Genomic DNA, 24454 nt, shown 5'->3' with positions numbered 1-24454 from the left:
GAGCACTTTGTATGGCAGCTAAATGCTATGTGGACCGATCGAAACGATTTGCTAGGAGAATGAAGCGTCGTCTTCGAAAATAATTTATGCCAAATTCAGTGCAGATATTTTGTCAAACAAAAGCGCTTTCCATGCTAGTTTCAACTCTCATTCCACTTAATATTATTATAAAATATCTGTAATATTGTAAACTGTGCAACACTTACATTTACTTATTATTCTCCGGCTCTGCTGCACTCATGTAATGCCCAAAGCGCGCTGACAACGTGTTGCTTGTATGTTGTTTTTATTTTTGTTTTCTGGCTTTTCGTATTTTTTTTCTAGTTTTGCACAAAACTCCTTCGACCGGTTTGCAGCTTTGTTTCACTTATTTCGCTGCTATATTTAGCATTAACAATTTCTTACAATTATTTTTTTATTTTATTTTCCACGCTTTCTTATTCATTCACGGCAATGCAGCGTCTACGCAAAGAAATGCTGCACATGCAAACGCTCACGGCAGCCAACAAACACACGCACTCACTTAGCAAACACTGAGCAAAGCATAAATCAACAGATTTGTTGTAGTTACTCATCAGTCGATAATCGATAAACAATTGTCCGTCTGCACGTCAGTCAGTCAGCGAAGCGCGTAAGCAGGTAACATTCGAATCGTCGTGCCTGCAATCACTACCTGTTCTTAGCTGCGACGCACCGGCATAAATAGCGAAGAACCAAAAATCATAAACACACGCACACACACGCCAAAAAAATACAAGACTTTTTTGAAAGAAACTCAAAACAATTCAAAAACAAAAGATTGCAAGCAGCATTCAAGTGACTGCGCGACGCTGGAGATTGCAGCAGCAGCAGCGTCTTCGTTTCCTAGTTATTGCTTATGCACACACGCACATACAAACACACACATGTGCATGCGGTTCTCCTTTCAGACACACGAACGGTGTATTTGCTTTGCCTGATTGATTCGTTGCGCCGCTAAGCAGTTGTTGTTATTGCTGTTTGTATTTTATTTTCCACTTTTTCGCTTGCACAGCCACGGAAATTTTCATTCAACTTCGTGATTCCACTAAAAATATTTCCAACACTTTGTATTTTCAATTATTTATATTCACAAACACTCGTAAACAATTATTTTCGCGTAATTCCCGATTTTCACAAGCGATTTACCGATATTTCTGAATGGTGCTGCTCGCGAAATTCACACTGCGACATTGGACACCTTGCGTTCGTGTAGTGAAATTTTTATACGAAAATTTTTATACGTCTCCGTTCGCCTTTAAACCCGAACTATCAAACACGTCTAAACGGCACAAAAACCGGCACGAAACTAATGGAGACAAATGCTCGCACAGCGCAGCAAGCCAACCAACTTCTAATACAGAGCTCGGTGTTCGCGCTGCTGCGAAGTTGTTCGTTCGCTGGTTCGATGTTGCGTTGGGGTCGAGTGCGGCAGCGCCAAACTGTGAGTGCGTGTGCATATGTGTGTGGAACTGACTGTTGAGCATTTGTGGAACGCATTTTTTGATGAAGGCGAATATGAGCTAAGCAGATGATTCAGTCGGAGGTAAGAAACTGAACAGGTGAGAACAATTAGGCACTGGTGTCATCACACTACGTCTATGAGGATAGGTAAATCATAGGATCGCTTGACTACCGTGAGGAATAAGTTTCCTAAGTGCAAGAGTCGGGTGATGCATCTGCGATTTGAACGACTTGGACCAAAACTACAGACTAAAGCATATGTATATTAATTCCTTATCTAACTGGACGAAGTAAATCTTCAGGTGAAAATTACCATCAGAAAAGGAGCTGCAGATACTCAGTGATTTAAACCCAGAAGCTGCCGTTTGTTGGACCCCCGCGCTTATTCGTAACACAGCTAGGCTCAAATACTTGTTCTATCTATGACTGCCTCACTATTTTCTGTACTTTATGTACATATGTACATAAGTAAATCCCTCAGTATTTGTCTCACGAGACCACCATCAACATACAATCCACAACCAACGAATTCGTTGTTTTACTCAAATTCGTTTCATAAACACATTCAGACCGTCAAACATGTTGCATACAGGTAGCAGCAACAGCATGCAGTCCATAAATAATTACCATTCACTGCATCTGCTTCTGACAATCTATCTTTCGATAATACGAGAGTGCCGTATGCAATCTCTCGTTCTCTTTTTAAGGTTTGCTCGCAAAGATGCTGTCAGCGAATCAGCTGTTTGTGTTTGTGCTGTTAAGTTATAGTCGTAACCGTGTTGAGTTTTCGAAAAACATTAAATAAAACTGATGGTTCTTCAGGGTAACCATTTATATACATCCCTCCTCCTTAAAGGGTAGAATTATTGTACTCTCGAGCTCTGTCGAATATCTCGGAGTTATCCAAGATAAAGAGCTAAGCTAACACAATGAGGGGCTTCCAAAGCCATTGCCCCAAAGTAAGGTTTATAACCGCACATGGTCCCGACCCCGTGGTATGGTGGATTACATTAACGAAAAAGAGCTCATGATTTTAAGCCATTAGAGCCAGACTAAGCGTCACTACGACCACGGTATAATACTCGACCTTGTTAATGAAATCATGTTAAGCTGGCACTGCGATCGAATAAAGGAGACCCACGAGGAACGTAACACATCGTTTTTATTCCCTAGTAGAGAAGATTTGACCTATGGTTCTGGTACTACAATTCTGCTCTTACCAGCAAGTCCATAAAACTTCTAGTGGATAGCCAAGCGACAATTAAGCTAGCCGAAGCGCCTATTCTAAGACTGTTAAGTCTCACTGCGTAAGGATATGTAAGGATTGTGCAATAACAATACTTAACTCGATTAATATCATCTGGGTACCCGTTCGTATGTATAAGAAAAGAAGAAAATGAAAGGCAGACGAGCTGGCCCTCTGACACTGGCTATTTATTTGTTCTTCTGAGGTGTTCTTTGAAATAAATTTGTGAATTTCATTTATTTTATGAAATTTTATTTTCAAAGAAAAGTTGAGGAAAATTTCGGAACTTTTCACATCGTTACAATCTCAGGATATGGCAACGCGGCCAAAAGTCATGCACTTATTGCACAATGCACTGTTAAGCCGTTAACAGAGCCACGCATATTTTAATGCGCTCACCGAAAGTCAAAGACTCTCATACACTCGCTCTCTCCATACATGGCTCTCCCTTCGCCAGCACTAACCTTACACTAAATATTTCGTGGCGCATGGAATGTTAGCCCTGACCATTGCACATTTTTATTGTTATTGTTGCGTACGGCACTTTTTGTTTACATGATTTACTTTGCTGCTTGTTGGTGGTGACTTTTTGTTTGTCTTTACTTGTGTGAATGTATGCATGCATTCCACATTGATGAGCTACGCTCTTCCGTATTGTTGTTGCTTTGCTTATTTGTTTTTCTGTTTTTTCGTTGCCTTTTCGCACGCCACCCTAACCTACCACATGCTCGCTAGCACACACATACACACATGCATGTATACATACATACATACATATGTAGCTGGTTATTTGCATAGCCCATCAACAGCTGTGTCTTCAGTGGCTGTTAGCCGAGCTCTGCGGCTTTCGAGCGTCGCACCGCCGGGAATCGGAGTGGCGCAAGGGAGCAACTATGCAGGAGCACATGTAATGAAGCAAACATTTTTTCACAAACACACACACACAGGCATTCTAGTATATTTATGTGTGTATACATGTGTTTGCATTTAGCATATGAATTCTGCGGTTATCAGTGCAGGCGCCCAAGAGACAACAATTCCGGTCGAAGGCATGGCAAGGGGGAGCGCCTGTCTCTGGTATGCGACCGATCGTCCGAACGCCCGGCCAATCAGTATCTGTGCTGTCAGTTCGCTCGAAAATGCATTAAATTTTATTGACAGGGAAATATTTGCTAACAAATACTTGCATTACAAATGTTTACATAATTGCAATTCTAACTGAATTTCTGATAAAATTGATGATTCGACGAAAACAAAAACAATAAAAATACGGTGAACGGAGATTTTCGCTTGTAGGTAGGCGCTTGAGGAAGAAAAAAATTACAAAAAGAATATTTGAGGTAGAATAGTTAGATTACAGGCTCCTATAACGGCATTACGAAAGCAGGAGTTAGTAGCCGATGTAAGGAAGTCATGAGCAGAGCGCGGGGAGTGCGTAGAAATGGATCAATAGAGCTGCCGGTAACAAATTTAATTCGTTTTAAAACTTTCAAACACAAAATTTTATTTCGAAAAAGTCAAAAAAAAATTCTATATTTATAAAAAAATATATTTTTAAGTACGAACGGCTTAAAATTTTTTATAATTTTGCAAACAAAAAAAATTACAACAAAAATTACTAATTTTATAGTATAACAAAAAGGAAACAGAATTTTTGTACCAAAATTTTGTAAAGGCTATATAAACCTCGATTTCATCATTTTCGATAAAAAATGTTTTGAAATTTTTTATTTTTGAAAAATTGATATTAAATAATTTATGATTTCAATAAAATTCGCAAAAAAAAGAGCTATAAAAGTTTTGATATTTTATATTTTTAGTAAGTAAAAAATCAAAATAAATATTTTTTTTAGTAAAAAAAAGTTTATAATTAAAAACAAAATATTTTGACGACACAAATTTTGTATTTTAATAAAAAATAATGCATAAAAATTGTATTAAATTTTACAATTCTATAGTTAGAAAAAAAAATTCGACAAAATTTATTTTAATAAAAACTATTGATATAAAATCTTGGCGCAAAAATTGTTTAAAAACTATATAAATCATTACTTTCGTTAAAAAAAATTCAGAATATGGACTCTCACATTAATCCAGATCTGTTTTGAAAATGTGTGTGACAATTATTAATTTAAGTTAAAAAAAAAATATTTTGACAAATGAGTTTATAATTTAATAAAAACATATTTTACAGTACTTTTGCAGAAACAAAAATTAAAAAAAAAAAAATCGATTTCTTTATTTTTTAATAAAAAATTGTAAAATAATAATTTTGACAAAAAAATTATGGTATCAATACATTCATAAAAAATTCAAAAGAAAAAAATATTTCGAAAAAAAATTTACCATTTTAATTAAAAATATTGAAACAAAATTATATGAAATTTTTTTATTTAAAAAAAGAAAAAAGTAGAGAAAAAAAATTATGTTAATTATAAAAAAAATATTTCGAAAAAATTGATTTATTATTTTAATAAAAACTATTGAAAAAATTCAAAATATTGAAACAAAATGATACGAAATTTTGTTTTAAAAAGAAAAAAAGTTGAGAAAAAAAATTATGGTTTCAATAAATTAAAAAAAAATTATAAAAAAAATATTTTGAAAAAATTAATTTACGATTTTAATAAAATATATTGAAGAAAATTTTTGGAAATATTTTTTTTTTATTAAGTTTATGATTTTATAGAAAAAATATTTAACAGAACTTTTGTAAGAACAAATTTTACAAATCTAGAAAAATTTTGTCCGGAAAACTATTTTTAGTAAAAAAATATTTATAGTAAAAAATGTTTTTGAAAAACTATTTTTTGCATAACAAATTTACCATGCTATAAAAAAATTAAACAGAGTTTTATGGCAGGAAAAATTATTAAGCTATAAAATTTTCGAGTTCATTGTCAAATTTTTGTACAAAAAAAAATTTTAATATTTTTTGTAAAAAAAATTTTTTAAAAAAATATTTTTTGTTAGCAATTGTTTTGAAAATTTTTTTGATAAAACTATTAACTAAATTTTAAAAAGCTATAAAAGTTTTGAGTTCTTAATTTTTAGTAAAATAAAATTTTTCTTCGAAAATTCTGTTTCAATTTTTTTTTTTGAAAATATTGTTATTGCTATTTTTTCCAAGATTATATCAAAAATTCAAATATTATGAATGTAGTAAATATCATAGACATTTCCAAAATTAGAAAGAAAAACATGTTTAAACCAAAATGTGGCAGTACTGTCACAACGGTAAATTAATACAGGGAACCATAAACAATCTAGCACAAAATTTGACTTCGGTTTTCGCCATACTTCAGTGGTGACAAAGTCGTGAGTTCGACTGCACATAATCCATACTTTCAATAGCGATTAATAAACAGCGTCAAGTTTCGAGCAAAGAAATCATTATGATCTTCGGCTTGCCGAATATATGCTTTCCGACATGTTTGATTTCAACGGGTGGCCTGCTTGCCATCGCCGCAACTGTATGCTGCTGCCGCATCATGGTGAAAAGCGATAGGGTGGTCCCCGATCTACCTTTAGAAATGGCACCATTATAGTGGGTATCCGAGTCAGAATATGGCGACTTTGACGACCTTGACGACTCCACGGCCTACGATGAACATAGCGTATAAACACTTTTTTGGACTAGTTGAAAATCTGCCGAATATAACGCAACCACTCCGCACCTACCTTTAACGACAATATATATGTAATTTGATCTCATAACCGACAATAAAACGGATAACCCAAACCAGGTAATACAGTGCCTTTGCAGTTACTGTGTTTTTACAATGGAAACAACGAATTTAAACAAAATGGCAACTACGAATGAATTGGACAATGAATGATTAAAACAGGGTATATCTCGATTATTTGGAACAGAACCAGTCCAGCGAACACTGCAACACAATAGACCAACTGTAAATTCCAGGTCAAGACGTCAGATTGATTTCTAGCGTTCGAGACCCTTTTTATCCACATATAATTTGCAACTTTGTGGCATATTGTAGGTTTTTTCTTTAATACGAAGAAAACACGGCAAGACACGTGCCACATTTTTTCAGTTGTAAATCTCAATATTAGTACAATAAAACAAAACCCCGATACCCGCCCCACCAACAAAATAAATGCTGATTTTTATTTTTTTAATTTGGGGAGTGAGTGATGCGTTTGCATTTTAGGTGTTTAGAAAAATCCGAAAGTAATAATTTTCAAATAAAAAGTAAAAGTTTTTAAGAAATTAAAGAACAAAAAAATATTTTGAAATAAATAAATTAAATACAATAATATATTTTTGGATTTTGCTTAGCAAACTTTTAATTAAGTTTTGAATTTTTAATTAAAAAATAATTTATTTCTGTACTTAAAATTTTTATTGTTTTTTTAAATTGTTTGAGATTTTTTACACAAATTTCAAAAAAATAAATTCGAAAAAAAAATTTTAAAATATTAAAAAAAATTTGGACTTTTTTGTTAAATTATAAAACAAAAAAGTTCTAAGTTTATTTTAAATTTATAACTAAAAAATTTAAAAATATAAAACTTAAAAAAAATTTAAAACTTCTGAAACAATTTTTTAAACAAATTGAATATTACTATATAAAGCAAAAAAATTATAAGTTAAATTAAAATATATCTATAACTAAAAAGTTTTAGATAAAATATATAACAAAAACGATTTGAAAAAAAATTGAGGATTAAAAAATAATTTAAAACTTTTACCAAAAAGTAAAAAGAAAATATTAAAAGCAAAATATAAAACAAAAATAATGTGAAGTTAATTTAAATATCACAAAAAAAATTTAGTTGAAACAGAAAACAAACAAAATCCCAAGTTAATTTAAAATATATAAAAAAAAATTTAAAAATTTTGGAATTTTTAGAAAAATTTAAATATTAAAAAATTTAAAACTTTTGATAAAAATTAAAAAAAAATTGAAAATCAAAATACAAAAAAAATAATGCCAAGCTAATTTAAAAAATAATATAAAACAAGTTAAAAAAAAATAGTTAAAGTATAAAACAAAAAACAAATCTTAAGTTAATTTAAAGTATATTACATAAGAAAACTTTTTCAAAATGAAAAAATAAATGTAAATTGTTTAAAAATATTTGAAAAAAAAATTGGAAATATACAAACATATATTTTACAGATATTTAGAAAAAATTGCATATCAAAATATTTTTTTTTTAATATTTGCCTAAAAAATTTGAAAAATAAAATAAATTACATAATTAAAATAGTGAGGTTAGGTACTTTGCGACCAACAGCTTTTTATTAATTACAGCTTTAATTTAACTTTTATTTGGGCATGGCTTTTCTTAAAACTAGCCTAATATAATTTCTCACATACACACAAAAAAAACTAAACACAGGTGTCATAAAACTTAAAAGCGTAACAAACGCACTCAACTAAAAAATACGAACAGCTCACTAAATGTACAAATAAACGTAATAAACAATAAAACAAATAACTGCAAATTAAAATCTAGCAGCGCTCTCTCGTTTGCCCTGCACAAGGCGATCGGCAGCGGTCGCGCTGCTTGGCAACTGTTACTTTTACAGTATTTCTTCCTTCTCCAATAACGCCTCCGGCGTGCCCACTACAATGTTGTACAACGACGACTGTGCGATAAAGAACATATAGGCGAGGAATACAACGAAAGCCATGAGAAGTAACACGCAAAAGGCCCACACGAACAAGAGTTCGAATAGATCTATTTCATCGAATTTTTTATAGATGTAATCATTGATTTTCTGTGACCAACGACGATTATCCACATTGTCATTGTTGCGCTGATGTCTGTTTCTTTTCGCCATAACGGTGTATTAGACGAGAGATTTTCCCCACTTGCTTCACACTTTTGATGAAAATAAAACTGCGGAATTGTCAAACGCCTACCTTTGCTGGTTTAGCATGACGGTGCAATAAACGACAGACTTGCCACATCACTGCATGAATATGGATGAAAAATAAAATTTCAGATTCATTTGAAAATCTTTTGTCGAATAATCAAGTCTGGCAACGCACGCGCTTTATTTACAGCTACAAAGAACAGCAACGGCCAGAGTGCGCTTGCGATATTTTCACTTAAAAATTTGTAAAAAAAAGTGAAGTGAAATGAACGATTTAATACTTGGTTTTTTGATTGTTTTGGTGATTCTACTTTTTATCGGCTTATCGGTAATTCTTTACTTCACGTTTCGCGCTTGGTTCCCGACTCTGGTGGTGCACCCGAACAATGATGATAATCCCGAGCAGAGAGAAACCGCTTTCTAGAGCTATTGGCGCCCAATGCGTCCTAGAAGAACAAGCAATGCAGCAATGCAGCAATGCAGGGCATAAATATAACAACACCGGACTCAACTAATTTTTATTTCAATATTTTATATTGCGTGTTTTTTATTTGTTTTTTTTTGCTTGCTTTGTGCTGTCTTACTTGTACTGTATATGATTTTCAAAAGAAATTGTTCCTTAATAAACTTGGCTTAGTAAAATGAAAAAAAAAAAATGTTTCCAATTATTTTTTTTTTTCTATAAAACATTTAATTTTTGGGAAAGCTCGGCAGAACAGCAGCGGACAATGTTAATGAAGCATGTTATTCTAACATTCGATCATGTAACAGCGCTGCTGCTGTTAGAACGACGCGGAAGCCAGGCAACGCACAGTAGTCAAGTACAAACAGTTTACTGAAACAAAAACTTTATGGTGTAATATTAGCAAGAAAATTAAAAAAAATTGTTGTATAAAAAAAGTACTTTGAACTTCAAAAGGACACCGACCGATAACTGTTCAGGGTATAAAAAGATATCTGTGGTCTAGATCATAAAATGATTTTAAATTAATGCAATATCTCAAAGGGTATTCTAGTTCAAAATTTTCTCAAAATCCTTGGCAAATTGGAATTTTGTATAAAAAGAGCATCTTCAGTGAATAAAAGGCTCAGAAACTACTGACGTAGCAATGAAAAAACGTCTCACGTCAAAATTTACGAAATTGATTACACAACTCGAGAAAAAACATTTTTTTGTTGCTCAGAATCTCTTAATCAAATTTTGATGCTGTCTAATGACCAGATTACGCAGATTACGAGCTTGTTCATGAAAAAATTGAATGCGCTCTTGTTTATGATAATTGCATTAATTAATTAATCATATTTAAGAAATATAAATTTAGTTTTCCAGTCCAGATAAGAGGTCTGCGCACCGTTTTCATGTATACAAACATTAAGTGAACCCCACTCCATCCCTCCTTACCGAAAATATGCGAAGAATTTTGCAAAAGGTTATAAAGTTTTACTTAAAATCAAACATGTTTATATGTATCTGTCATTAGAAATACAGAATGCACTGCTTTACTCAATGAAAATCTTCAAAGTCCCTCGCAGGGACTTGTCAGAAACAGTAAAGCTGCCAAAAACCCAGATATCGGTGCAGTCTACCAATTAATGTGAATCAGAGGCAAAAATCTACAGCAGAGCTATTTCCAGACCAACATTATCAAAGAAAAATTCGTCTTTTTTCGGTAACATACTATTTTCAGAGAGTTCTCTTAGACACCTTTCTGCTAGGTAGAGATTTGAACAAAGCTTTATATGAAAACTAACTTAAATGAAGTACGAAAAGGTTCATTGAAAAAATAAAACAACATTTATAGCTCCACAATAAAAAATTTAAGTAAATTAGATCTTGTACTGCCGATCTGCTAGACTTGGCGACGGCAGTTTAACTGCTAGGAGGGTTTCCTTAGAGCTTTCTGGAAGAAATACAAAAAGAAAATTTCGAAAATTCGAAATTCAGCATCAAAGCTGTAATTGTAGACCATTTGGTTAACAACTTGGGTTTTCAGAATTTAGTGGACACGATTTTTCAATATTGTTTAAGGATTGCAACGCCATTTGTGTTACTGTACAGCGCTCTTACAGTGCCACTGCAGCGCTGCACTCAATTTTGAGCATTAACAGAAGCACTGTTAAAAGTGAACAGAATCATGTCAGAGGCAGGTGTGGTTACTGCAGTTGTGCTAAGTGGCTTCGGCATTAATATTTGAGCCACGCACACCTGTGAGGGTCTTGCAAATGACGCGTAGACAAATTTATGTAAATCATTATTTAATTCATGTATGGCAAATGAGTTGTATGAATGGCTTTGGCAATGAATTCTACGATAGTAAAGGCACACATACGCCGATCCATATAAATATATAAGCACGTAGGCGAAGCAAGAGCATGGCATTTATATAATAAATATTATCGAATAGTTAAATGCGGAATTTGAAGTACAAATGCGAGCTGTAGCGTTTGGAGAATCGAAAAAGAAGGGCTAGCACACTTATTTGTAAATTCCACACCACGCCCGCATACTAATTTGAGTATGTAAATAAGCGTTTACAAAAAGAGTAACAATTAAAAACGCGCTGAGGCTATGTTGAAGCGCGCCAAGCAATACCAGGAACCCCCAAGCAGCGCCGTAGCAAACAAAGGTCAATAAAGCCTATGTCAAGGTCTGCCGCGGCTAAAAGTGTAGCAGAGCTCGTGTACGTGTGTAAATTTTAAGAATGCGACCCTCAGCCAGCAGCGGCTGGTAGTCAGCGCTGAGTGCAACCAGCAGGAACGCCAACGACTCAAATAATTTCGGCTTTTATGGAGACTTCGGTTGCAGCGGCGGCCAACAACGTCAGGGTTGCTACACATTTACACACTTCCTTCCAAGCGTGCCTCTACACACACATACATAGGTGTTTGTTGTGCGCCCACAGCACATTAAAGTGCAACTTAAGAAGAACGAACCATCAAAGCGACACGCAAGAGTGACCAGAAGTCGTTAAGGCCCAAACAAAAGGCGTCGGGCAGAGCAGCAAACAACAATTAAAAGTGTGTGGAAGAAATAAAATCGAATATAAAGAATAACAAAAAAATCGGTGGAAGCAAAGAGCGCGACAAAATGTAAATAATTGCGCCCGTAAATTTGTAAAGCAACGAGGAAGTCTGCCTGAAGGGTGGCTGGTGTAGTGGGAGCAAGAGATTTGTGGCCAGGCGCTGGTTGTAGAAGTGAAAAAAGATGTGGAGAGAACGCCAAAATTTTGCATTCACTTGCTTATTGCAAGAAATTTAAAAATTTTGGTTAACAACCTTAGTATACAGGCTTTGAAGGAAACCCTCTCTGAATTTCTGCCAACCTATGCACAAAACGTACGCTGAAGCACTCACAGTTGTTCCAATTAAAGCAATTTCATTGTCACCAATTACGCATTTGTGGTTGACAAATGGGTCCATATATTTGTTCCCACTTCAGAAATCACCGCGACACAGTCAAGTTCTCTCAGAGAGCTTTTAACCTCGATGAAGCTCGATGCTTACAGCTGTACGCTATATTTAAGTGCCCAGAGACTTTAGAAATAACCAAGATGCTCCGATGTAACCAGAACAAATACAATGAAATGAAAATATATCCTCTTGAGATCATCATGTAACAGAAAGCCTGATTCTTCGAAATTCTGACTTTCATTCACGTCGGTCTCTCTGTAGTTAAAAAAGACGATGGCAAGTAACCAAAACACATATATTTTCGAGATTGAAAGTTAACCCATATGGCTGGTGGGCCGAGGAAGCTTCTCCTACTCTACTGGCTGGCGACGAAAATTCAAAGACAGTCGGATAGTGATTATAAACCTAAACCCATTTTACTGATAGCTCATCGGTAACACAGAGCTACACACCGAAACTTCGTTTCTGCTGAGATTTGCTGAGATCAGATAATGAAATGCAGAATTTTGAGCGTCTCTGGTTATAATTAGAACCTCAGCTATAAAATAACTCTACACATCATTTACGGGGTCAGTTTTCGAAACGCAATTAATACTTGCTTCGGAGGCTTAACTGAGTCGGATGATTAGTTTATAGTTTAGTCCCAAGCTGACTTTGCCTAAAGGCAGATTAATGTCTTTATTAAAGGCTAATATAGACAGTTGGTTAAAGAAACATGAAAATCTTTTACTAATGCGGCGCCGAAGACAAACGGTAGACTAGAACTTGGAGATAGGCCGAAAAACACACACCATTTAGTTAGCTTAAAGTTAAAGTGGCTTGGAACTGCATTCACTGAAAGCTTCACTAACTATTTTTTATAATATTGTATTTATAATTTTTTAGATTATGTGGCAACCCCTTTCAGTTGACTTGCCTAACAAACGGCAATTCAAAGGAGACAATAAAAGCGCGACAAAGACAGTTACACAAGTTTGAGGACCAAATCGAAAATAATAACGCGAAACCAAGTTTTTGTTTTAATAATAAAAATAAATTAAGTTAATAATTAGAAATGGCGCTTTTAATGATGAGCGTAGTTGTTTTGGTGGTGCTCATTGTGGTGTTCATTTATGTCTGCGTCAGGTTCATTGAGGAAATCCAATATGACATGCCAGCAGTTCGAGCATAGAGGAGAGACGGAGGCGGTGGTGAAATTTCAAAGAATGATTTCATACATACATACATACATATTTGTTGTTTTATAAAGATGATGTGATAAATAAATATTTAAATAAACATATGTCCTACAGCTGAATGGTATAATTGATTTTCTTTTTGGTATAGAAAATTCGGAAATAAATTTTCTTAATTTGAAAAATAATTTAAAAAAAATTTATTTTTGTTTATTGCTTTGTTTTGGTTTTGGTTAATAAGTTTATAAACAAAATATATTATTTTTTGACAATAAAATGCTATTAACTTACAAGAAAACACACTTATCAGTAAATTACAAAAAAGAGTGTTAAAATGAAGAATTGAAATAAAAAAATAAATAATTTGAAATTGGCTGTAGAAAAAATATAAAAAATTTAGATAAAATAATTAAAAAAATTAAAAATAAAATAAAAAAATTTAAATTAATAATTTTGATAAAAGCAAAAATTTGAACAGGGAATATTTTTTACTGTAACAAAATATTTATGTATAATAAAAAAAAATTTAAATTTGACAAAAGAAAAAATTTGAACTGAGAATATTTTTTTTATTGCAAGAAAATATTTCAAATTAAAATAATTAAAATAAAAAAATTTAACCAAGAAAAAATTTGGACTGATAATATTTTTTAACTGTAAGAAAATATTTCAAATTAAAATAAATAAAAAAATTCAAATAATAAAATTTACAAAAGTTTTCCGAACAATTTTTTTATTGTAAGAAAATATTTCAAATTAAAAAAAATTCAAATAACAAAATTTACAAAAGTTTTCCGAAAAATGTTTGTACTTTAAAAAAATATTGGGAATTAAAAAAAAAACATTTAAAAATTAAATTAAAAAAATTTGATAAAAAAATTTAACTCAGAATATTTTTTTTTTGCTGTAAGAAAAATGTTGAAAATAAAAACAAATAAAAAAATAAATTTACAAAATTTTCAAGATATTATCTTTTCTGTGTAAAAATATTAAAAATAAATAAATTCACTAACCTTTCTATAATGCTTTTTTTACTTCAAAAAAATATTGAAACTTAAAAAAATAATTTAAAAAATTAAATAAAATTTTCTGAATATTATTTTATATTTACAATTAAAGAAAACAAAAAGATTTAAAAAATAAACAATAAGTTGGAGAGAACTATTCCGAATACCTTTTGTTTTTAATGTAGGAAAATCTTGAGAATTAAAAAAAATAAAAGTTTAAAAATTAAAATTAATAAATTTTACAAGATTTTTTCGAATGCTTTTTTCTAATGTAATATATATTGAAAATATAAAAAAAAAATTAAAATAAATCATTTTGGCAGAAATTTTCAGTATATTTGTAGTACTGTAATAAATTATTTCAAAAAATTAAAATCAGTCAAACACATTTTTTCATAAAATTTTCTAGTATCGTAAACAATTTTCGAGAATTGGAAATAAAAAAAAATATTTAAAATGTAAATTTTTTATAACCTTTAAAGAAATTTTATTATTTTTATTTAAAAATAAAGTAAAAAATATTTCACTTAAAAATGTAAACAACTTTAATTTATTATTTGTATTCAATTAAAAGAAATATTTATATTTATATTAAAGTACCAAATTAAAAAAGATATTTATATATTTTTATTGTAAAAAGTATTTTCTTAGCCAAAAATTAAAGAAAAAATCAAAAATTTATTTATTAAGTTTAAATATATTTCGTTCAATTTTATTGCAGCAATATTTAACTTCTTCATTCATTTTTGTTGTCAATAACAAAAAATAGGAAATGAAAGTTTAATTGAAAAATTTAAAATTAAAAAAAATCTGGCAACTCTTTTTAAATTTCAGTGTTGATCTTGCATGAAAATCATGTATTTACGTCTTACTCTCTCACTGCATGGTTGACGCTATCTTAGAACAACGGTACTTTGGTCGAGCGCAGAGAACCCCATATTAACCAAATAACTGCGTAAGAACCAACATTAAGATCGCATCAAAATAAAGAATCAGAACTAAAAACTAAACAAAACTATTTCCTAATTTGTCAGGCCAAAAAATAAAGAGAATATGGCGTACTTCAAGTTACTCGTAACGTTACTGGTAGCGGCGATTGTGGGTCTCTCTTACTTCATTGTGGTTTTTTTTATATATTTAAAAGGAATATGGCAATTAAGGCATCCGCCGGAGGGAGTGCGTGAGGGCGATAATAATTGAATGTATTTGATTGCTTAAACTAAATTTTAAACTTGGATATTTAAAAAAATGAATTGTAATTGTGGAAAAACAATAAATTGCAAAAATGTTTTATAAATGAAAAGTTTTCGAAAATGCTTACCGGAGAAAGACTTCGGGCGATCTTTTTTGGTAAGGTGTTGGGCTGTAAGAGAGAGAAGAAAATATATAAGTATTATAAAAACATTTTTATTAATAAATTTATACGAAATTAGTAATATTTTGTGGAAGCAAGTAAAGTATGATATCTAAAAAAACAAAAACTAAAAGGTGAATCTTTTGAAAATTTTTTGCAAGCCCCGCGGACGCAAAGATAATCACAGTCGGGTTTCTTGGCTTCATGTGCGCAGTTTCGGTAAATTTAATTTGTTCTACTTTCTTTTTTAAGGTTCGTAGTGCTAAAAGCCCCAAATTTTGGCTGGAAATTCTTCTGAAGTGGCAATTTTTGGGCTCATATTAGCACCAACCAGCAAGCCTTCCAGAACACAACCCCCAAAGTTGTTGTTGCTGTCGCGGCAACGAACAATCCACAAAGCCGTTTGGAACTATACCAACTCTACAAAATTTGTGTGCTGCTTGAACGCAGAAAGAAACCAAAAAAGAAGAGGCGGGGTCAGAAGTATAAGACATATACAGAGCTCAGGTCCCTAAAATCACCAAATTTACTATAAAACTACTCATTATCTACAAAGTGCAGCAGAATTTCGAAGACCCTACCGACTGCAGTTGAAATAATTCCCCTTAAGTGCAGCTTTGAAGATTAGGTGTGTATAAAACAAGTAAAGAAAACTTTTGTAAGGGGTTTTCCGTGGAGCTCGTTTTTTTCGACCAGAGGTCTATATTTAACTTTGCTATCGGACTATCGAATCCTGAAACTTTTCACAAAATTATGAAATGAGTCTTGGCAGCTCAGCCGTAACACTATTTCCCAGCTCTCTCTCTCTCTCTCGCTCTCTCTCTCTCTCGCTCTCTCTCTCTCGCTTTCTCTCTATAGGAGGCATGACTGCTGCTAAATTACTTTAATGTATTCTCATTGTTCAATATGTTCCTTTTTAGTCTTTTTTCAACTCCGATATCGGGCTTCCAGATACCAAAAGTATTCCGAAAACAATGACATTTGGCTGGGTAGCTCTCCTGTAACATTGCCACTCCCTCTCTCACTCTCTCTCAATTTAAGGCATGTTAGCTCGTTACTTTCTTAAATTTTCTTCATGTGAGCATTTAATATTTTCATATTATTATTTCATTTCGTCTGATAAATTGTCATTATCATTTTTAATCGTCTACTCGCGACATTTTCGGTAGCCACCTTACAGTAGCTTCAAAATAAATGCCTACAAATCGCTCGGCTGACGCATAAATATTTTTCGTTTTCATTATCTACGCATCCGAAACACTTTGAAACATTTTTTTGTCTGTTTCAATTCTTTTCGAACGTTTTGCTCATATTTAAATGCCCGTTAAGGCATTGTTAGTGCGTACGTGCGACGGTGTCGTTGGTGGCGAGTGACGCGACGCTCGTCATGAAAGCTTGTTGGGGCCTATCGCTGTCAGCTCATCAACAATGAGATGTCTCGGTGTCGCAGAGCTGCCAAGTATGCATTGTTGTACATAGTTGTTTTTCTTTTATATTTTGATTTTTTCTTGTGTCTTCTGGTCACAGTGTTGCACGTACGTAAGAAAATGAGGATATCGACAATGTGGTGTTTGAGGGAAGTCGAAAGCTGGGTAATATCTGGTCTCATATATGACTACTAACTGCAAGTTAGCCGCTAAGTAGTTTTTGAGAGAATCAACTCTATATAACCTAAGACTGCAGTCACCTATTGTTGTGGTCGTCTGCTAAAGAGGCCCTCTTGCCATGACACTTAAACGGCTATAACTTCGGTAAAAATTTGAATTTTTAAAACTCCTTTTAGGGAGATATTTTTGAGTAGTCAAACTATGAATTACAAAAATTTTGGGTATTTTAAATTTTTTCCATTTTTCTTTTAATTATTTTCTAGACCATAATATCCCTATAAGTGAAGCTTTGAATATCAAGAATGCATAAGAACCCATAATGAGGGGACTTTCATAGAATCCGTTCTTTTTGCGTTGAGAAATCTATTTTCGACTCTCATATCGGACTTTAGAATCCCAAAACTATTCAAATTCAAATATTTTCTATCTTTACTCTCGACAGAAGCTCACTGTTTTTACTCACTTCCACGCAAATATTTCTTACACACTTTTTTCCACACTTTGCGCTAAATTCTTAAACTGCTCCGCTTGCGCTTCACACTTTGGCTAATAGATAAAAACACATTTACAGTTATGCAACACTTTTGGCACCGCCATTATTCTTGAAATTGTTGTTTTTTTGTTGCCACCAAAGATAGTACAGTTGTTGCAACTTCTGGCGCAGCGCGTTGCCTGCAACAGCGTAATAATAATCGTAATTGCAAGCGTCGCTTTTACATAATGAATATTGCTGCGCGCGCGCGCTCAGCAGCGGAATCCATTTGCTGATTAATTTTCTGGCCATATTGCCGCGACGAGGAAGTCACGAAGAACACAAAAAAACAGGAGGCAAATTAAGTGTGAGAAGCATAAAGTTAGGTCACAAAGGGTGACCGGTTGCAGCAAAAACGGTGTTATAAGCATTTTTGGAAAGGCTGCTATATTACGTATACACTGTCATGGCCAAAATTCATTGGTCGATAGGTTATTGCAGATATATGTATCTCTCGTTCTATGGCACTGACGTGTGGAAGACTTGGCCCGTTTTACGTCGAGATCTTAAATTGAACTCATAAAAAATACAGCTTGTTCAAGTACTGAAGGAAGCGGCAACGCTTCGCTCTATGGGTTCTTGAAAAGTTCCAAGAAGAGCCGACGTTTGCGAGCCAAATTTTGTTCAGTGATGAGGTCCATTTTTGGCTCAATTGGTATGCAAACAAGCAAAATTGCCGCATTTGGCGGGAAGAGCAACCTGAAGAGATTCAAGAGCTGCAAACCCATCCAGAAAAAACGGCTATTTGGTGTGGTTTGTGGGCCGGTGAAATCATCGGTCCATATTTTTTGAAGCAGGATGCCGATGGGAACGTAACCGTCAGTGGCGATCGGTATCAGGCCATGATAACCGACCGATATTTAATGCCTGAAATTGAAGCTCGTAATCTCGACGACATTTGGTTTTAGCAATACGGCGCCACTTCGTATAAATCAATGGATTTATTGAGAGAACACTTCTGTGAGCAGATAATTACTCGTTTTGAGCCGGTCAATTGGCCAGCAAGATGGTGTCGATATGTGATGTCTAAAGTCTAAGCGGACAATCCCGCATAGATTCAGGTCTTGGAAGAAAACATCACGTCTCTAATTCGACAGTCACCCGTCGAAATGTTCGAACGAGTCATCGAGAATTGGACTCAACGGATGGACAACCTGAGACGTAGCCGCGACCAACATTTGAAAGAGATAAAGAAAAAATGAATTGATAATTTACTCTATACCAAAATTTGATTTAATTTAAAGCTTATCTAAAATTTTTTAAAAATATTTTTATAATAATATTTCATCTTTAAATTACTATTATTTCAAAAACTAATGAAAAAGAAATTAAAATTAACTATATAAAAAAATTAGTTTAATATCTTAAAAAAAAACTTAATTAGAACATTTTTATTAATTTTTTATATAAAATCATTTTCTTCAGGTCAGATTTCTCAAATGGAAATAATTTAAACATTTAATTTTGTGATCTAATCTAATTCAGAAAATTAATTCATAAATTTTATCTTAAATTATCTTAATTAATTTATTTTTTTTATAATTAATGTCACGAAATGATTAAAAAATTTACACTTTTAAATTTAATTTCTATGAAAAATTAACTTATAAAATTTAACTTAACTAATTTGAAACTTTTAATTTTTTTGTTTATAATTATTGTTTTATTTTAGGATTTTCAATAATAAAAATGTAAGGAATACAGTTGTCAATGCTTATAAAATTTACACTTTTACATATAAATTCTGTAAAAAAAAGTAATTTATACATTTTAACTCCATTAGGATAAATTAATTTAATTTTTTTCAAATTATTGTCTGTTTTATGATTTTTTTGATAAAAATATAAAAAAAGCCAAGTCATCAATGATTATTGAAGTTAAAAATGCATGTATGTATATAAAATTTAACTTAATTAATTTTAATTAATTTTTTTTATAATTGTTGTCTTATTTTATAATTTTCAATGATAAAAATATAAAAAAGCCAAGTCGTCAAAAATTAATGAATATAAGCTTTAATTTAATTTATTTTAATTAATTAAATTTTTTATAATTATTGTCTTATTTATATTCTTAATACTAAAAATCAAGTATTAATAAGACGAGTCGTCAATGAGTATAAAATTAAAATTTTTAAATTCAATTTCAAAGAAAAAATTAATTTATAAATTTTAACCTAATTTATCTTAATTAATTTAATAATTTTTTTTCAATTATCGTCTTATTTTATGATTTTCAATAATAAAAATATAAACAAGACAAGTCGTCAATGCTTATAAAATTAAAATTTTTAAATTTAATTTCTGTAAAAGAAAAATTAAATAAAAAATTGTAAATTTAGGTTACTTGTTTTTAAATATTTTAAGATTGTCAAAAAAGAGAACCTTGCTTAAAATATGATAAAAGAAAAAAAGATAATAGAGAAAGCATTTCAAGCGAAATTGGTTGTTTTTTCTGATTTTCTCAAAAAAGCCTTGAAACCACTTCATGATTTTCAAAAAGTCAAAAACGAGTTAGGTCAAAATATCAAAAAGAAAGCTCAGGCGAAGGTTCACAGTGGTCGTATTGGTCTGCCCCTATACAGGGCGAGGGCGCCTCTCCTTCTGCGCTGGTAGGTACGAACTGTGAGGTAACAGTGGATGAAGAGCACAGTCAGCATAAAAAATAGCGCCAAAAAGAAGATGCTAAAGCTGGCGAGAAAAGGTAGCTTTGAGTTTTGAAGTTTTCTTTTTTTTAATATTTAAGTTTTTCTATTTCATTTTTGCTGATAGACTTTTATTAAATAAATATTTACCGATTGTTATGGCTTTTTTCGTCTCCAATTAATTGAAACATGTTATTTTTTGTGTCTTTCGTAGTTACTTTGTTGCCGGAGAGTTGCCAACTTGAAGTTTTTACAAGTTAAAAATTAGTTAATTTGAAGTGGCGTGAATATAAAAGAAATTAGTGCGCAAACAATTAAAAAACATAACTCGAATAAAAAAAAAACCTTTAAATTATTTAAATTAATTGTATCTCAAAAAAAGTGTGCTAAAAAAATTTAAAAATTTCTCACTAAAAAAATTGCTTTAAGAAATTAGAAAAATTACTAAATTACGAAAACAAGTTAATTAATTAAGGAATATCATTTAAACTATTTTGTAATTAATTTTTCATGATTTCTTGTAAGTAGTATATAAAATAATTTAAAGTAATTACATTTTATTATAGTTTACTAAAAATTATAGTTTACTAAAAAATTTAAAGAATTCCCTTTGAAAAAATTTAAGAAGATTACAAAAATTAGTTAGTTCTAAAAAAATTAATTACTTAATTAGGAAATATCACTACAAATTTTTTTTCATTAATTTTACAACTTTATTTAAGTTTTTTACCATTTTTATGCCAAGTTATTTTTTTAAATTACTCTTCAAAAATTTTTAATTACTAAAAGATAAAAATTAAGAAAATGAAAAGCAAACTAGAAAAGGTGCAAAATTTTAATAAACAAAAACACATTTATTTAAAATAAAAATCATAATTTAAGGAAAATTTCAAACAATTTTTTAATTAATTTCTTATTACAATTATTTTACCATTTTTATATGATAACTTATCTATTTTTTGATTTATTTTTTTTATTTATTTAAAATAATTATATTTAAAAAAAGTTTGCAATTTTAAAAATTTCTCATCAAAAAAATTTAAGAAAACTCGAAAAAATTAATAATTATCATAAAAAAAAATTAATTAATTGCGAAAATCATATAAAAATTTGTTTATTTGCTAAAAAAATAAACAAAACTAAACAAATTAGAAGAATTAATAATTCCTAACAAAAACTATTAATTAATTAAGAAATCATTTTAACTAATATTTAGTTTCTAAAGCACTGAAGAAAATTAAAAGACGTTTCAAAACTTAAAAATTTCCGAAAAAATTATTTAATTATTTGAGAAAAACCGCTTAAAAATTTGTATATTAACTAAAAATAAATAACAAAATCTAAAAACAATTTGAGAAACTAATAGATTTAAAAAATAAATCAATTTATAAATTGGGAAAGAACATTAAACAATTTTTTATTTACTAAAACAAAAATAGAAAAATCATTTTTATGCAAATTATTAAATTCTAAAAATAAAAAAAAAAAATTAATTACAAAAATAATATAAAATTATTTAATACTGACAAAAAAATTACTTGATTAATTAAGAAATTTTAAGAAATAAAAAAAAATTAATATAATTTCGTGGCTTGAAATTTCAGAAAAATTAAAAACAATTTAATTAATATTTTTAAGTTGCATTAAAAAAAATACATTGTTTATAAAAGCACTTTTAACTAATTCATAAATATACAAACAAAAAAACTATAAAAGCACGAATTTCTTAAAGCTATCTTAAACTTGGCTAAAGCTGCGTCAAAAAAAAATTTTATAAATTATTATATTTCAAGAAATTAATTAAGCACTTTTAAGTAATTTATAAATTTCTATACAAATTATAAAAGCGCCAATTTCATAAAGCTCTGAAAAAGTTCTGCTAAAGCTGCGTCAAAGATTTCGGCTCAGGCACTTGCATGTCGTCGTAAAATCGCAATTATATACTCTAGTGCATTGTTATACTTTATAAATAAATATAAAATATAAAAGCAGACAGTTTATAACTTAGAACAACAACTACTATTTATCCGCATCCGCGTTTAGACCGCAGCGGCTTCGCCAAACTCCAGCTCCTCCACTGGTCCGCCCAGCCGCACATTCATCTGCGGGTGGGCACGACTGACCACCTCGTTTACGCTCACCACCAACAGCGCTAAGCCGTGCCGCTGTAGTTCCGGATTCGGAATCTGCCGAAACGGTTGCATCTCGATTGCATCCGGATGCACCAAATTTTGTTCACCCGACGACCTACGTATAACCATGAAAATGAAGCAGATAATGATAAGGACGATGATAACCAACACTATTAAAATAATCAATTCGATCAACATTTCCATTTTTGCTGCCTTTTATTATTATTATTTTTTTCTTTCGAGTTCAAATTTAAGCCTGCGCCCTCTCTACGCTTTTCTTGTTGTTATTATTGTACAGTTTATTTAACGCTTTTGTATTGTTTTGGTATGCTTTTTCGCGCCGAAGTGTCAAGTTAATTCTCTCTATCTATATATTGCGAATTTGGCTCCGAAAAAGGTTACCACCTAACACCGCAAAATATATTGATTCATAGATTTGGCCAGTGGCGACATAACCTCAAAGTAATGAACGAGTTAGCTCATTGTGATAATTGAAATGGCAAAGATTAACTTAGCCATATTCCAAGTATCATCCCAGACCAGATCCGGCAGTATTCATAAGAACTGATCCTGGAGTCAAATAATGTGTTTTTTGTCTTTTGTTTGAGTAGAAATCCGAAAAATAGTTTTGGAGAGTTCGATTTCGGAAAATATTACAGATGAATGCTTTCGAACGAAATTCATGTAAAAAAAGTCCGACAGATGTCGCTAAGGTCAATATTTAGATATAATTTTAGTTTAATAGTCGAAATTCGTCGGAAAATAATAGATATGCTATTTTTTTGCTTTGAATTCAAAATTTTTGATTTTCAAAATTACAACTTATTGGTATTTAAAAGCTTACGAATATTTTTTTTTAATTATAGACATGTATGTATGTATACCTACAAATGTCTTGAAAAAATGTTGTTATTAGTAATTTTTGTTATTAGAAAATTGAATCGTGTTTAATACTGTCCGGTTTTAAAAACCAAGTTTTCGAACTTTCTTTCGAGAGAGAATTCATCTGAACTGGAACCGAGATTTGCATCATCGGATTTCGGTAAGGTGAGACAGTGGAGACTTTTTTACGTGGCGGGTCACAAACAAAGCGCACGACCCTGAGGAAGGATGGTTCACCTTCTCACCTTGTTCTAGGCCACCCAGAGGATACTTGGTTTAATACCGGAAGTCGTGAGCTGCTTGAGCCATATGTAAAATATAAAAATCGTTTCTGGCTACTCCCAAGTGCATGACGGTCAGAGAACTTTACTCACTTGCGTGAACTTCTACACCGGACTCCATCCAGTAAAGAGCTGATGGAGAGTTAATTATAATATCTCAGCTTTAAGGCAATAAGAATTGAAGACAAAAAACTTTTATAGTTTATAGATAAATATAAAGAATTAAAATATACAAAATTTATTAAAAATAATATAAAAATGAATGTAATTGAGATTTAAATCAACAGTTTTTCATTCAATTACAAATAAAACACTTCTCCACGACTGTCATCGGAATAATCACTAGAGGATAAATCACTGTAGTGAATGGTATGTGGCCGCCTGCGTATATAGGTCGATTCGTCGCTCTGATCTGAGCTGCTATCATCGTTATTATCCTGCAATGGTCCTTTCTCTACATCCTGCTCTGTTACAAATAGCCTCACACGGAAGCAATTCAATACCATGGCTATACCAAGCGTCAGCATTACATAAGGATAGAACACTAGAATTAGTGATAACATTTTTTCAGCGGATTCTCAAGCTTATTTTGCTTGGCGCTTCTATTCGTTAAACTGTTTCTGAATATTGCAATAGCAAGCAAATATATTTATTTACGCTTCTTTTAGTGGTCACCAGTTTGGCTTTAGTTTGTTGCAGTTCTTGAGAAAGACGTCAAAAGCAACAGTAATAGTTTTTGCAATTTCCTTTACTTCGCTTTCTTCGTAACACAGGTATGCATAGGGACGTAACCAAATGTTTGACTTATTTTTGCACATTTTTTAAATTTTTTTGAAGTTTTATAGCAAGTTTT

General features: G+C 31.5%; 1 protein-coding gene across 3 annotated transcripts in view; it reads right to left on the bottom strand.

The window, feature by feature from the left end:
- LOC126760257 (uncharacterized) overlaps positions 1–24454 on the bottom strand; it is a 460595-nt gene that overhangs the window by 177657 nt on the left and 258484 nt on the right. For 2 of the 3 annotated variants that reach the window (XM_050475751.1, XM_050475752.1), the window contains exon 1: positions 207–1311. The gene's annotated coding sequence lies outside the window, so the exon portion shown is untranslated. Of the gene's footprint in view, positions 1–206; positions 1312–15490; positions 15533–24454 lie in introns of those variants that run through there. The other variant, XM_050475749.1, reaches the window with a different exon arrangement.

This window comes from Bactrocera neohumeralis, chromosome 5 (genome assembly GCF_024586455.1).
Source record: "Bactrocera neohumeralis isolate Rockhampton chromosome 5, APGP_CSIRO_Bneo_wtdbg2-racon-allhic-juicebox.fasta_v2, whole genome shotgun sequence".
NCBI classification, from domain to species: Eukaryota; Metazoa; Arthropoda; class Insecta; order Diptera; family Tephritidae; genus Bactrocera; species Bactrocera neohumeralis.
The sequence above is the reverse complement of the archived record's forward strand: the minus strand, read 5'-3'. Positions and strand labels throughout refer to the sequence as shown.